The following is a 6000-nucleotide window of genomic DNA, read 5'->3' as shown; positions in this document are numbered from 1 at the left end:
CCTGGCTCTGCCAAGAGGAGATTGGAGTTATTAGTCCCAGATCCAGATAGCAATCCCTTGGGAGTCTGTTGTTTTACCACCAAGATGTAATGAGCAAAAAAATCATATTTATGCTTTCTGGTAGACTGCAGGGGTAGCTGAATATGAGCTATTGAAGAACATAGCTGTGGTATTTTAAAATTCTGCTTTATTTTTATTCCTGGAAACATCAGCCTCACATTTTTATTTTAAATCTCATAAATGCATTTATACCAATCTTTTTCTTTTTTTTTTTTTTTTTTTTTCCCAATCACTGCTGCTCTTGATATGCATTGAATAAATTGGATATGGCATGTGCTAGAAGCCTCCACATGGAAAAATACCACCAAATACTTCAGCAGCAACAAAGCACTTGATGTAGGAAAAATGAGTTTCCATTAGGCTCAGAAAGGACACAGCCTGAGCTGTTTGATGGTCATGGCAACAGTGCCACTTCCCACAAACATCTTCCCCATCCTCTTGGAAAATGAAGCTTTGACTTTGGCTCTGTAAGGAAAGGGATCCAGACTGGGGAGGTTGCATGTGAGCTGGAGCAGAACATGAACTTTGGGACCACCTGAAGAACCTGGAAGAGTCCATGGGATCTTTGAAGACCATGAGATGCTCCTGAGGGAACTGGTGGATGATATTACATTCCTTCCATCCTGGTGGAAAAGTCCTGGCAGTCTGGTGAAGTGCCTCCCCTGACTGGAAAAAGGGGAAACACAACCCCAATTTTTTTTTTTAAAAAAAAGGGGGAAAAAAGAAGAGTTGTGGTCACCAGCTCGATGTCCAAAGGCAGAGCTGGGCTGCATGGCCAGGAGATTGAGGGAGGGGATTGTCTCCCACTGCTCCTTTCTCCTGAGAACCCACCTGGAGCTCTGGAGACCCCAACAGAAGGAGATGGAGCTCTTGGAGCAGGTCCAGAGGAGGGCCAGGAAGATGAAGAGAGGGCTGGAGCCACCTCCCCTGTGAAGAGAGAGAAACAGAGAGAAAAGTCTCCAGGTACACTTCATAGAGGTCTTCCAGAACCTGAAAGGGCCCCCAGGAAACCTGGGGTGGGAGTTCTTACAAGAGTTTGTAGGGATAATGGCTTTAAACTGGGAGGCAGGAAATTGAGGTTAGACACTGGAGAGAAATCCCTTAATGTGAGGGGGATTGGGGCTGCCCCATCCCTGGAAATGTTGAAGGTGAGGCTGGATGGGGCTTGGAGCATCCTGGGCTGTTGGGAGGTGTCCCTGCCCATGCAGGGGGGTTGGAACTGGGTGATTTTTAAGATCCAGTCCAACCCAACCCAATCTGTGTTTCTATGAATCATTCAGGCAGCTCCAGCACCCACCAAGCTCTCCTGTTGTGTGTTGCCCTCCACTCCCCACTCTCTCAGCCTCAAGAGCATTTGGAAGAGCTCTGGGGTTGGGGTGGAAATCCCAGAGCAAAACTGTAAGAATCCAGGTGCTTTTCTCTCCTTGCTGCCTAAATGTGGGGGCTGAGCAAGGAGGGTTCTTGCCTTGTTCTAAGGAACGAGCAGGTAGGTACTGCTGGGGTTAGGAGGGTTGTCTGCCCAGGTGATCTTTCTGTGGCTAATGCAGACTTTCTGCTGATGGGTTTTGGGGTTTTTTTCAGTCAAAGGTGAAGAGAGGGTTCCTATGACCCCTCTGTTGAAATGCTCCCAGAATTATTTTTGGGGAGCCAACCTGTGAGCTCTTTCTGCCCAAGAAACCACATGAAGCAGCTCAAGCACTGGCTGGAGACCCATCTGGAGGAGCAGGGGCTCCTCCTCCAGCTCTTTTCCAGGGGCTCTGTGGATCACAGGCTTCCATGGATCTTGGGAAGTGGGTCTGGAGGAGTGTGGGCTTGGGGAAGAAGTTTCAGAAGCCTTGGTGTTCCCTGGCCAGGAGGACACGGAGGGCTGGAAGTTTGTGGCTAAAGGGTGAGGGGAGTTGGCCAGTGCCTCAGCAGCTCCTCTGCAAAATGCTCCCAATTCTGGAGCTGCTGGTGGGTGAGTTCCCCCTGGAGCTGGTGGGGTTCAGAGCACGTGGTGGGCTGAGGCTGTGTTGTGTGTCTACGTGCTCAGGAAGGGGTGGAGGGGGCTGATGCTGCTAAAAACCCAAAGATCTGGAGTGAGGGATGAAGTATCCTTTTCTGTCTCGTGGATCTTCCAAGCTTCTGGTGTGGTTTCTAAAGCTTTTTATAGCAATGGGTTGGCTTTTCTTCTTGTTGTTAATTTCTTTTTTTTTTTCTTCTTCTTTTTTTTTTTTTTTCTTTTTTTGTTGTTTAGAAGAAGGGGAAGAACTGATTAGTAAAAAAAAGACCAGAGGAAAATGAAAGGGAAAACCACTCCTGCTGCTTCTTGCCTTCAAGTGAGCTGCTGGGCACTGACTCATCCCTGTAATTTCATGGAAGAGAAAAAGGGGAAGAGGAGCTACTGGTGAGCATCAAACTGGGGGAACTGGAAGACCATGAGGTGCTAACTCAGCTTAGCTGTGGGTCTGAGGGGAAGGAGCAGAGCTGCAACTCCAGGCCTGCAAGGCTGTGGATCAGCTGTGTAAATCCCATGTTCCTGGAGTTTGGTAGCTGTGGATATTTCCTCCCTCTTTGTTTACATCAAAGCTTTTGCTAATTACTTGTTCCTGATGTTTGGAGCTCTGCAATTCTCCCCTTCTGCTTCTGAATTCAGGCCCTGGTGTTTGAAGTGTTCTCACAAGGAGTCACATGGAGAAGACAAGGGGTAAATAGGTACAGAATTACTTCTGGGGAGATGCAGATTGGCCTCCAGAAGAAAACTTTTCACCATGAGAACAATTAGACACTGGAATCATCTCCCAGGGGAAGCTGTGGATTCTCCTGCACTGGGCAGCTCACTTAAACCATATTTTTCCTTAGAAAGGGTGGACTGGATGACCCTGGAGGTCCCTTCCAACCTGGCATTCTCTGATTCTGTGATGCTGACATCTGAATATTTGGTCATTTGGCCACTTAAGCATTCCTGCAGCTTTCCTGAGCCTGATCTCCAAGTCCTTAGAGTCACCCCATGCACTGAGCAAGCAGGAGGTGAACTTGATTCAGGTACTGAATTTGGGATTCCTCCTCCAAATGCCTTTTCTGACCACTTTCAAGCTCTTGGGTACGAGGAAGAGGGAATAATCTCTTTTTTTTTTTTTTTTTTCTTGTTTTTTTTCCCCTCTACCTTTGCTCTCCCAGCCTCCTGGGCCATGTGTGACATTCTCACTTCTGAATGTCACAGGAGAATATCTTGGGGCAGGGTATGGGGCAGGGGCAGGGTTTGGGATGGGAAGAGTTGCCCCTTTAGTTGCTCTTTAGTCAAGACCATGGGCACCTTGCCACTTATTAAAGACAGAATAAACAAAACTAAATGCAGCTCTTTGCTCCTCCAGTCTCCCCAGAGATACTTGGATGAATTCAAGAAGGCTCTGATTTTATTTTAGATTTTTTTTGTGTGTGTCTGTGTCTCCCTTTATATAAATGAAATTAAAAGAGGCAAATGCATGGCCAGACCCAGCCTGGTTGGGTAAAAAAAATGGACAGGAGAAAAGGCAAAACCTGGTTGGGTAAAAATGGATGTAAGAGAAGACAAAAAGACTTGTGGGCAACATTTCCCCTCACTCCCACCCTTCAATTATCTCTCCCTGTGCCTCCTTTGTGTGGCATCTGGGTTGGATTTTTGTCTGGCTGGGGCTCTGGGGTTGGTGCTGTTGGGTTTGGCTGGGGCTGCTGTACCTCTGGGGTTCCTCCTTTTGCTTGGAAGGGGTTTGCAAGCCCTTGGAACCAGCTGGGGTCAGAAGTCTTTCCCCAGCAACTCCCTCCTTCTGCTTGGGCCTTGGATTCTGCAGGGGTTTGGAAAAATCAGAAAAAAAAAAAAAAAAAAAAACCACCAAAAAATGCAATCAGCAATTTTGTAAGAAATTATAAACATTTTTGTGAGCCTTCCAATGCTAATTTTGGTTTTCCTTGCCTGGCTGAAACCAAGAGCAGCCTCTCTTTGTGGCATGGCTGCTGTCAAGCCCTGAAGCCACAGGCAGAAATTAAATATATAATTTTCAAACATCAGCATAGGTCAAGGGTTGGGTTGTATTTTTTTGGTTTTTTGTTTGAAGAGCGGGCCAAAGGCACTGTCTGGTTTAATTACTACTTTTTTTTTTTTTTTTTTTTTTTTTTTAGATATAAATCCCATGCTGAGTGGCAGCACTGTTAAACCATTGTGGGTCCCACCATTTCCTTGGGCTCTGCTGCTCAGGGTGCCCCTGGGTGGAGAGGAAGATAAATAAATGGCTTTTCTGCAGAGGGGACTTGCAGGGTGCCAGCCACGTGCTGGGGGAGGACAGCTCTGAGATTTGGGATTTCTCTGCTGGTCCAGGGAGGCAGAAGAATGTGCTGGAAATGGATCTGTCCTGGTAACAAGGACCAGAGCTGATAAATTCTAAATCCACACAGAGAAATGTGGGCACCAAATTGTACTTCCAGGCCAAATGTTGGACCTTGAAGGCTCTTGCCTGGCTCTAGGGGTGTCTCAGCTTCTCCTGCTAACTTTGAAGGTAGGAGGGCTCTGCAGAGGGACCTGGACAGACTGGAGAGTTGGGCTGATCCCAACGGGATGAGGTTCAACATTCCAAGTGCTGGGTCCTGCACTTTGGCCACAACAACCCCATGGGGAGCTCCAGGCTGGGCACAGAGTGGCTGAGAGCAGCCAGACAGAGAGGGACCTGGGAGTCTGGATTGCCAGGAAGGTGACCATGAGCCAGCAGTGTGCCCAGGTGGCCAAGAAGGCCAATGGCATCCTGGGCTGGCTCAGGAAGAGCGTGGCCAGCAGGTCCAGGGAAGGGATTCTGCCCCTGTGCTCAGCCCTGGGGAGGCCACAGCTTGAGTCCTGTGTCCAGTTCTGGGCCCCTCAGCTCAGGAAGGAGATTGAGGTGCTGGAGCAGGTCCAGAGAAGAGCAAGGAGGCTGGGAAGGGATCCAGCACAAGTCCTGTGAGGAAGGGCTGAGGGAGCTGGGGGTGTTGAGGCTGGAGAAGAGGAGGCTCAGGGGAGACCTCATCACTCTCTCCAACTCCCTGAAAGGAGGTTGGAGCCAGGGGGGGGTTGGGCTCTTTTCCCAGGCAACTCTCAGCAAGACAAGAGGGCACAAGAGGTCTCAAGTTGTGCCAGGGGAGGTTTAGGTTGGACATTAGAAAGAATTTCTTTCTGGAGAGGGTGCTCAGCCATTGGAATGGGCTGCCCAGGGAAGGGGTGGATTCTCCATCCCTGGAGATATTTCAAAAGAGCCTGGATGTGGCACTCAGTGCCATGGGCTGGGAACCACGGGGGGAGTGGAGCAAGGGTTGGACTTGATGAGCTCTGAGGTCCCTTCCAACCCAGCCCATTCTAGGATTCTATGAGGGGCACTTGATTTTCCCTCTTGGGGACAGGTCTGACTTTTCCACTGCCTGGTCCCACTTTTCCAGATGTGCCAGCTGTCCTGCAAGCCAAAGCATTCACTTGTGTAGGGAGAGACCTTGAGCTCAAATCCTTTCTCTGGGGGCTGGATCCAGATTTTCTGCTTTCTGGGAGGGTGCTCAGAGGGTGCCAGGGGTGTTTGATGTCTGGAAGCAGGTTCCAGCTTAGAAGAGGTGCTGAGGGCAGACCCCATGCTGCTGACTCCTGACACTACAGCAGGATGCTGAACACCAAAGTGCTCACAGAACTCTCTTGTGTTTGCAGTGCTTTCCAAGAAGAGGCGAAGCTTTCTGAGGAGGAGCCTCCCAGCTGCTGCTGCTGAAATGTTTTTTTTCTCAGCTCATCTGCAAGGCAAGGAAGAAAGCAGAATAAATCTGAGAGGGGCAGCTGAAGGTGAGTCCAAGGGGTGTGTGGTGCCTGCATGGCTGTGGGGAGGAAGGGCAGAGGAAGGTGTTTTGTGCCCTCCTGTCCCCATTTGTTGGAACACTTTCAAATTCCCCTTTCTCTGTCCCAGTGCTGGTCTGTGTGTT

General features: G+C 49.2%; 1 long non-coding RNA gene across 2 annotated transcripts in view; it reads left to right on the top strand.

Moving 5' to 3' along the window:
• Positions 1-494: 494 nt before the first annotated feature.
• The window catches only part of LOC139793922 (uncharacterized), a 28297-nt gene continuing 22791 nt past the window's right edge, over positions 495-6000 (top strand). Inside the window, exons 1-3 of one of the 2 annotated variants that reach the window (XR_011724877.1) lie at positions 495-1023; positions 2297-2446; positions 5735-5863. This is a non-coding gene — a long non-coding RNA (uncharacterized lncRNA). Of the gene's footprint in view, positions 1024-1176; positions 2188-2296; positions 2447-5734; positions 5864-6000 lie in introns of those variants that run through there. The other variant, XR_011724878.1, reaches the window with a different exon arrangement.

The sequence above is a fragment of the Heliangelus exortis genome, chromosome 3 (assembly GCF_036169615.1).
Source record: "Heliangelus exortis chromosome 3, bHelExo1.hap1, whole genome shotgun sequence".
NCBI lineage: Eukaryota > Metazoa > Chordata > Aves > Apodiformes > Trochilidae > Heliangelus > Heliangelus exortis.
The sequence above is the reverse complement of the archived record's forward strand: the minus strand, read 5'-3'. Positions and strand labels throughout refer to the sequence as shown.